Genomic DNA, 9910 nt, shown 5'->3' with positions numbered 1-9910 from the left:
GAAACCAAAATCTCTTGACAATTGTTTTGCATCCCCCCAACCCATAAAAAGATTTGTATCTTTGGTGTGAAGTTCCAGTAAGTGGGGCAATGGGGTGGGAGGTTGCAACCTTCACGTGGTCCGCCCTATTGCAATGAATGCAATGAACCTGGCGTGCACAATCAAATAAGATCAAATAGAACAAGTTGTCCTGCAACTTTAGGCTGTGCACGCCATATGCAAGAACAAGACGTGGGGCAATGAAATTTTCTTTCAATTTAAATGAATTGGTATAACTTGTTGCACCTACCCATCTGGTATTCAATGTGTGTGTCTCCCTATTTTGTTAACTGGTTAGCTTAACATTGGCTGTCCTGACAAATGAATTGTAATTCTACAGAATGCATACATATCTGTTTGGCACAGATAATGTGGCCTTAAGGGCCTATTCCTGTGCCTTACCATTCTATGTGTAGGAAGGAACTGCAGATGCTGGTTTACACCGAAGATAGACACAAAATGCTGGAGTAGCTTAGCGGGACAGGCAGCATCGCTGGAGAGAAGGAATGGGTGACGTTTCTGTCTGATGAAGGATCTCAACCCAAAACGTCACCCACCCCTTCTCTCCAGAGATGCTGCCTGTCCTGCTAAGTTACTCTATCATTTGTGCCCACCCTTACTGTTCTATACTCCAGTTAACCATATTTGACTGTAATAACTCTTGTCTTGAACTTAAAAATCTTATCTAAAGAAGTTACATAATTTTGCTTGAGGGAAACTAGTTAGTTTATGTGAGGGAGCAGCATTGTTTCAAAATGGAAAGATTCATCACATGGCAATATCTAGTGAGCTACCATGGTTTTAGTGGGGGGCTGTCAAGTCAGGTTACCTTGTGGGAGCTGTTAAGTCATGCTATGAATTCAGTCCCCAATATAGGGACTTTGGCTGCCGCCACTACAGGGCAGTAGTCAATGGTCGCTGTGCTGTCCTTTATGAAGTGGATGTGAATTACCCTGCAGTATCTTTCGCAGAAGCATATTGTTCTGGCCTACATTTACACCTCAAAAACATCTGTAAAATAGTTTATTTTCACATTGCAGTTTATGGTGCCTTATGTGCAAATTGGATGGTGTGTTTCTCTGCACCGCAGTATAAAAATACCTCACAAGGAGAGAATGCACAGGGACGTCCTGAGATCATGAAAGGTTCTATATGCAGCCAAGTCCCTACGTCCTTTCTTTCCGATTGTTAAACTATAAAGACTATTGGTTCCAATACATGTCGTCATTGGGGCCCTCAAGAGCAGATCAGTGCATGTTTTTCAAGCAGCTGTCAGAATACATTTATTTAAAGGCAGTCATCCAAGTTATCATTAATTGATGCATAAAGAAAAGTTTGAAACTGGTTCTAAAGAACCAAGGAAATCCTGCTGATACCTTATTCAATGAGGGTTGTTAAAGCCATTGAGCATGTATAGGAAGTGCTCAAAACTTTCAGAATAATTTCAGAATGCACCATGGATGTGCTGAAGTACCACATCAGATGTTAAGAGAGGCACGGCAGTGCAGCAATGGATGCTACTACTGAAAAGAAAACACAAAATGGTCAGGCAGCATCTCTGGAGGCAATAGACAGTTTGACACAAGAGGGAGAAAGTGGGAAAAGAGACGAGGGCTGGACAAAGCCTAGCAAGTGCCATTCCTTCTCTCCAGAGATGCTTCATGTCCCGCTGAGTTACTTCAGCACTTTGTGTCTATCTTCGATTTAAACCAGCAATTGCAGTTCCCTCCTATACCTACCAAGTGATAGATGGATACGGGTGAAGAGGTTTCCATGGCAGTTTAATTTGGCTGTTAAATTTGCTGTTCCCATACAGCTTCAACATTGTGGAATTTGCATGGCCTTCCTGTGAAGGCATAGATTTCCACTGGGGGCTCCAGTTTCCTCTCACATTTCAAAAGTATGCTGATTGGTAGGTGAACTGACTGCTTTAAGTTGCCCAGTGTGGGTGAGTGGCAGGAGAGCCATGGGCAAGTGAGTGCATACCATCCAAGTGGAAATAATTGGGAGGCCGAGCATTATGATCCAGCATAGACTCAATGGGCTGAAAAGCCTCCTGTGTTGTGTGAATATGTAAGTACTGACTCATATGCCAAATTTCACAGAAATAATATCAATAATACATCAAGACTCAAGAATGTCTAATTGTCATATGTACAGACAACAGAACAATGAAATTCTTACTTGCAGCAGCTCAACAGGCCTGTTAACACAGCACCCACAGGTAATACATAATAACAAAAGAAAATTCAATAAATTAATAACCACAATACTAGTGCAAAAAAAACCCTGTGGTCTTTAGTGCAACTATAAGCAGTGCAAGGAAGTTCTTAGTTAAGGTTAATGTTGTGAAGTGCCAAAGGTTGTTGGGAAGAAGCTATTTCTGGTGTGTATCCTGATCTCAGCAACGCACCATAAACTCTGTAACTGGGCCATTTAACAAGGTGTAATGACAGAGCACCTGGAAGTGGTCAACCAACAATAACAAGGCGATGACTGAAACAAGCTGCTTCTAAAACATGATTTCAAGTTGGCAAAAATTCATGGCAGAGATGAAACAAAAATACCTCATCTGTTTACATTTATTTTCTGGACTTTGCAAGGCCGGCATTTATTGTTCATGTCTAAATAGCCATGATAGGAGATTCTAAGCTATCCTGTTGAAAGAATGCACGCATATCCCATTGGGTAGACTTCTGGCAACAGAGGGATGGGTGACATTTTCCCAAATCAGCAAGCCATGCAACACTGGGGCATCCTGCAGGTGGCGCTGCACCCATGCACCCACTACTCATGTTCTTGCTGATATGGTTTGTAGGTTTGGGAGGTGTTATTGGAATAACCTAGGCAAATACTTATGTGCTTCTGTTGGATAGAATGACAGTTTATGAAATGTTGGTGTTTATAAACCAAGCTGCTTCGTTCAGGATAGTATTGAGATACTGAGTGTTGATGGAACAGACAAATGGAGGGTATTCCTTAATCATCTGGTGCCTTGTGATGCTAAAGTGGCTTTAGGATGTTAGGAGATGAATGACTGTTCAATTGATACCCACAATCTGACCTGCTCTCAAACATTGGTTTTCATGTGGTTGGTCCAGTTCAGTTATTGGTCAATAGAGAATTATGATGAGGCCAGATGGCTGTAGTCTCTCTTGTTGGAGATAGTCATTTTCTGGTAATTGGGTGGTGTGAACATTACTTACCACTTATACTCATATTGAGTGGTACTCATATTTGAATACCACCCAGTCTTGCTGCATGCTGACATGAACAGTTATTTTTGTTGAGCAGTTGCAACATCATCAAAGATCTACACAACCCTGGCCAGGCTCTCATTTCATTTGTTCCCATCAGAAAGAAGGTGTAGGTGTCTGAAAATCGTGAAACAAGGTTCAAGAACAGTTTCATCCCAACAACCATCTTGAACACCACAAAACACTGACATCAATGATGAACTTCTATGTGTAGGGAGGTTTGCTGGTTTAAACCGAACACAGACACAAAAAGCTGGAGTATCTCAACAGGTCTGGCAACATCTCTGGAGAAAAGGAATAGGTGACGTTTTGGGTCGAGACCCTGTGGTTCATTAAGGGTGCCAGTTTTTTTCCACTAGTACTGTGGTTATTAATGTATTTTATTATATATCTGCGTGAATTGTGTTTACAGACCTATTATGCTGCTGCATTAAGAATTTAATGGGGTGGGAGATTGCAACCTTCATGTGGTCCGCCCTGTTTCAACAAATGCAATCAACCCGGCGTGCACAATCAAATAAGTTCAGATAGAACTAGTTGTCCTACAACTTTAGGCTGTGCACGCCATACGGAAGAAGAAGAAGAAGAATTGAATTATGCCGCTGTGGGTACATATGGCAATATAATACTCTTGACTCTTTTGAACCAACCCAAGTAACTCCTGCAGTGGTCCTATGGCTGGGATGTGCCTCCTACTAGCACAACCATCTTGCTTTGTATACAGTACCATCCAAACCTATAGTGCCTGTTCACCAGTTTTTCCAGGGCTCCCTTATGCTATTCCTGTTCAAATGCCAATTTAATCTAAAAATAAAGTAATTGACACCTCTTTGTAGGTATGTTGCAAAGCCTACCTGAAGCGTCCTTGAAAATCTTCCGTTGTGGGTGTGCGCGATTTTGGCGCCGTTTAGAGGGGGCGGGTTTAAAACGCGATTTTCTCTAAGCTGTTCCAATCGAAAATGTTCAGCCTAGTTAATTATTAACGAAAAATCGCTGGAAGACCCCGTCGCAAAAGCTATTATTAGGTTTAAAGGCCTTGAATAATAGTTATAGTAGTTTAAAAATCAATCTTTAAACCCGCGACCGTCACCAACCGCTGGGTCTCATAAAGCAAATAGCAGAAGTCAGGTTGTATATTTTTACATTAAAAAGGGCTTCTAAAGATCCCGTTATACAAAGTTTACTATTGCGAGTAGCTCAATTTGGGCCCATTATATCGCGCAGTATTTTTTCTCGGCATTTGAGGCACAAATCTACCGCAATGTGAACGTTCTAAACCAGCGCGTTCCACAGGGACCCACTGGAAAGCTGATTTAAATGGGCATTTATTTACAGCAATTAAACACAAAATTCCTTCCATTTGGCCTATAAATTAATGTAAATGAGATTTTAAAATCATGTTTTATTGTGAATTATTTGTGAATATTATTTGGACATTTAGGCTATTTAAAAATGTTAATCATTTATTAAGAAATGGATAGATGTTTAGATCTAGTAATTGAAGTCTGAAATTAGCTACAATTAGGTAACTAACTAATTATATGCTTTAATTTCAGGTCATCCAAGTAAGATTATTTTATATTTGTTTCAGAATGCTTCAATCTATGATAACTGAAAATTTCATTCAGTTCTCTTAATTTTTAAGAAAGTTATGGGCTTTTGACTGTTCACGATCACAGCTTTTTTGTTATGTCCATAGAAAATCAATAGGGAACAAGATGCTCATTTCCCAGTATGAAAATGGCCATAACTTTTTAAATACTTGAGATATGAAAGTGAATTAGGTGTCAAATTAAACTTATTTTTATGCTTTATCTGATGGGATAAATTACAGACTTGATTTTTAAAATCTCAAAATTTTGTAACATTGCTACTCTTTGGACCAAAATTGTGATGAGGTCTGGAGTCTGGATGTCATTGCTAAACCCAAACTTGTTATCGGTGGGCAGATTAAGTGGCACTGGTAACATGGTTGCCAACATTTTCCATGACTCCACTTGGCCACAGGTTAAGGTACACAAGGCTGGAGCGTGGGTAATCTTGTATTGTTATTTAAGAAGGGCAGCAAAGAGAACCCAATGATGTGAGCGAGCCTGACATCAGTGGTAGGCAAATTTCCAGAGGGGATTTGGAAGGACAGGATATACCAGCATTTAGATACATAAGGTTTACATCGGGGAGACTAAGCGGAGGTTGGGCGATCGTTTCGCTGAACACCTCCGCTCAGTCCGCAATAACCTACCTGAACTCCCGGTGGCTCAGCACTTCAACTCCCCCTCCCATTCCCAATCCGACCTCTCTGTCCTGGGTCTCCTCCATTGCCAGAGTGAGCAACACCGGAAATTGGAGGAACAGCACCTCATATTCCGCCTAGGTTGCTTGCGTCCGGATGGCATGAACGTTGAATTCTCCCAGTTTTGCTAGCCCTTGCTGTCTCCTCCCCTTCCTTAACCCTTGAGCTGTCTCCTCCCATCCCCCCGCCCTCGGGCTCCTCCTCCTCCCTTTTTCCTTCCCTCCCCCCCCCCCCCCCCCACCCCCCATCAGTCTGAATAAGGGTTTCGGCCCGAAACGTCGCCTATTTCCTTCGCTCCATAGATGCTGCTGCACCCGCTGAGTTTCTCCAGCATTTTTGTGTACCTTTAGATACATAAGGCCTGATTAGGGATAGCTGGCATAGATTTGTGCATGGGAAATCATGACTCACAAATGTGTTAAGCGTTTTTAGAAGAAGTATCCCATGGGATTGACAAGGGCATTTGTAGACATTATCACTGTCTGACAAAATTTCACATGATAGGCTTGTCTGGATGCTGAGATCGCATAGGATCCAGAGAGAACAAACTGATTGAATACATAATTGACTTGATAGTAGGAAGCAGAAGGTGATGATGGAAGGTTGTTTTATGGAGGCCTATAAGTACTGGTGTACTACCGGGACCGATGTTGCGCCCATTGTTGTCTGCCTTTGATTTCAATGATTTAGATGAGAATGTACAAGCCGTGCAGTTTGCAAATGATGCTAAAATAAGAGGTATCGTAGACAATGAAGAACGTCATCAAAAATTACAACGGATCCTTGATCAGCTAGGTAAGTGAACGGAGGAATGACAAATGGCGTTCAATTCGGATAAGAACAAGAGGTTGCATTTTAGAAAGTCAAACCAGATTAAGACATTCACAGTGGATGGTAGGTTTCTGGTAAATGTTGTAGAACAGAGAGATCGGATTAAATAGTTCTCTGAAACCGGCATTGCAGCTAGACAGGGTGTTGAAGAAGGTGTTTGGCACACTGGCTTTCTTCAGTCAGGTTATTGAGTACTGGAGTTAGGACATGATGTCACACAATAGGTGTTGCACAAGACGTTAGTGAGGCCACCCTTAAGAGTTTTCTGTACAGTTTTGTCTAGCCGTCCATCAGAAAGATGTATAGAATATTTACAAGAATATTGCCCATGATACGAGGGCCTGAGTTATAGGAGAAGTTGGAAAGGCAAGGACGTTATTCTGTGCACAGGAGGCGGAGGGGTGACATTACGGAGGTGTGTAAAATCGTGAGGGATGTAGTTATGATGAATGCACCCAGAGACATCTGAGCACAACATCTGTATCATTAGCGATTGTGGAGGTTATTTTCAAGCCACATAGTTGTAGAGGCAACCCATGGGCTCCACCAGTGGAAGTGATTTATAGATTGGCTGATTAAGAAGCCTAGTCTCTGAAGAATGTATTTTTGGAATGTGCTATGCCTATCAATTTCTATAAGCATGGCAAAACAGGTAAACAGTGAAATGCATTGCTGGGTCTAATACATCACATTAAATGTTTGAGAGCATTTTCCAAAGTCTCCACAGATCAGACATTAATGTGATTTTGACAGATTTACAGTAAATAGAAGAGAGAAATTCCAGCTGTTTCCGTGTCAAATGAGTTAATCCAGAGAATTCTGAACTCTAGAAAACAATTAATAAGTGCATCATTTTGAGCACGGTCATTTAAAAAAGTGTAAATCAGAGTGCTTAATAAAATAGTCTAAATTTAGATTGTAAAACCAGGATTCTGATGCTGGGGCATTACAAAAAGAGGTAGAGGTTGCCAGAATCAAAATCACCCAATGTCAAAAGTCAAGAGTATTTAATTGTCATATGTACTGGAAATGGAACAATATGATTCATACGTGCGGCAGCTTTACAAGCTCATTGACGCAATAATACACAGATAGATATTGAATTGAATACTTTATTGTCACATGTGACGAGTCACAGTGAAATAGTTATCTCATAAAGGGCGCTGACAAAGTTACAAAGTTTCCCGTGCCAGGTCCTCCTTTATTCTCCCCCCTCCCCTCTCATGGTGGAGGGGGGAGAATAAAGCCATCACGCCGGGACCACCTTTGTTCTCCCCCCTCCCCACCTCTTTTATGCAATAATAATACTATTAGTGCAGGGTCACGTGGGGTTTTGCTAATATTATCTGACTTTGATGGTGGGGAGGTCAGTATCCGTGATGGACTGGGCAATGTCTACCATTTTCTGTAGCCTCCATTGTTCCTGGGTGTTTGAGTTACTGAACCAGGCCACAATGCTCTCTACAAAGTCAATATGCTCTCTACTGTGCACCTATAGAAGTTTGATAGAGAATTCCGCCACATACCGAATCTTGTCAATCTTTTCAGGAAGTAGAGGTTTCTTCATGATTCCAACAAGACAGATATGCACACCCAGGAACATGAAGACAGGTGTGTGGCTCCTCGACTTTCCCTTTCTGGTCAACAATCAGTCCTTGGTTTTGCTAATGTTAAGAGCAAGATTGTTGTTCTTGCTCTATTCAGCCAGAACACCAACTTCCCTCCTATACTGTGATTCAACGTTAGCCGTTATTTGTTCAACCACAGTGATATTGTCAGCAAATTTAAAGATGGCATTGGATGTCAGTCATGGCTACACAGTCAGGGTATAGAACGAGAAGAGCAGGGGACTGAGCACACAGCCTTGAGGTGCTCCTGTGCTGATGGTTATCAAGGAATACTGTAAGTGTTGTTGTGAATTCATACTGCTTGTGATCGGCCAATGAGGAATCGATGATCCGGTTGTATAGGGATGGGCAGAGACCCAGTTCCCTGAGTTTGTTAACAGGTTTGGAGGGAATGATAATATTGAACGCCAAACTGTAGTCGATGAACAACAACCTGCCATTGTGTTTTTATTGACGTAGGAACTTGCGGACAAGTGGGACTAGAGTAGATGAGGCATCTTGGTCAGCATAGGCAAGTTGGGCTGAAGGGCCTATTTCTGTGCTCTATGACTCCATGGTTCTAGGCAGTATAGTGCAGAGCCTGCCAGATCGTATCCCCCGTTCATCTAATGTGGCGGTTGATAAATTGTAGCCAGTCCAGGGCATTACCAAGATAGGAGTTGATATGTGCCATATACTGTACAAGCACTAAAAACATTTTGTCACCATGAACATTGGCCGTTAGTCATTGAGACATGCCACCTTGTTCTTTCTGAGCACCAATATTATTGATGCCCTTTTAAAGCAGGTGGGGACCTCAGACCATAGTAGTGAGAGGTTGAAGATGCCAGCAAACACTCCAGCTAGTTAGTCCACGCAGGTTTTAAAAATGTGGACAGGTATGCTTTTTGGGGCTGGATCTGACATTGGCCTTGGTGACTGAGATTGGTCTTTGGGGCCTCGCGGGGATGCTTGCAAATCACAATTTCAGATGATTTTGTAAATAGTTCTTATTTTCTGCCACAAAATAATGCCTTTTTAATTACTACTACGAAAAGTAATCCTTTTTAAAATTACTTGCAGGGACAGACTTCTATTTTGATGGGAACTCTCATATAGTTTATTACATCCAAATTGAAAAGCTTTTAACCAAATTATTCTCCTAAATAATCCAGACTATTTGACAGTCTGAAGAATGGTCACAACCCAAATGTCACCTGTCCATTCACTCCACAGATGCTGCCTGATCCACTAAGTTCCTCCAGCGCTTATTTTTTCATTCAAGATTCCAACTTCTGCAGTCTCTTGTGTCCCCGGGCGTGACCTTTTGGCATTGCCTTTCTAGATTCTCTGTTTTAAATTCAACTTAATCTAGATTTAAATATTACACAATTAACATTTTTAAACAATGAATAATATTAACTTAATGCATACAAATTAAGAACAAGCTGATTATCATGACTGCTTGCTGGAAAATTGCTGGGAGTTAAAATCAACTGCAATGTTTATAATTAAGTTTCCAGCCAGAATCATCTGTGAATAGGAGCAGGAAACTTTTGAATGGTTATTCCAGAAACTAGGGTACAGTCCCGATTTTCCATCCTACCTCATTGCTGGACTTTTTCTCTTGAATATGCTACAATGCTGAGAAACCATATTCTGTGCTCTGGTATTTGTCTCTTCATTTTACCTATTGCAAGTGTGTATGGTTTGATTGTATTCATTTGGTGTATTGCATGATTTTATTGGATAACACGCAAATAAAAGTTTTTCACGTGACAATAATAAACCTATACCAATACCAAGTTCCTTTCCCAAGCTCAGAAATGCTGCTGCTAACAATTGCTAGAAATCCTATTTGCACTCCTTTCAGGGATTCAAGA

At 41.3% G+C, this 9910-nt stretch overlaps 1 long non-coding RNA gene across 1 annotated transcript; it reads left to right on the top strand.

The window, feature by feature from the left end:
- Nucleotides 1-188: 188 nt before the first annotated feature.
- LOC116977014 lies at nt 189-4120 on the top strand. Its single transcript, XR_004413101.1, has 3 exons — nt 189-231; nt 3397-3403; nt 3872-4120. It is a non-coding gene; the product is annotated as an uncharacterized LOC116977014 (long non-coding RNA).
- The last annotated feature ends 5790 nt before the right edge of the window (nt 4121-9910 follow it).

This window comes from Amblyraja radiata, chromosome 9 (assembly GCF_010909765.2).
Source record: "Amblyraja radiata isolate CabotCenter1 chromosome 9, sAmbRad1.1.pri, whole genome shotgun sequence".
Taxonomy (NCBI): domain Eukaryota; kingdom Metazoa; phylum Chordata; class Chondrichthyes; order Rajiformes; family Rajidae; genus Amblyraja; species Amblyraja radiata.
Note: the sequence above shows the minus strand (reverse complement) of the source record. Positions and strands in the feature narration are given on the sequence as shown.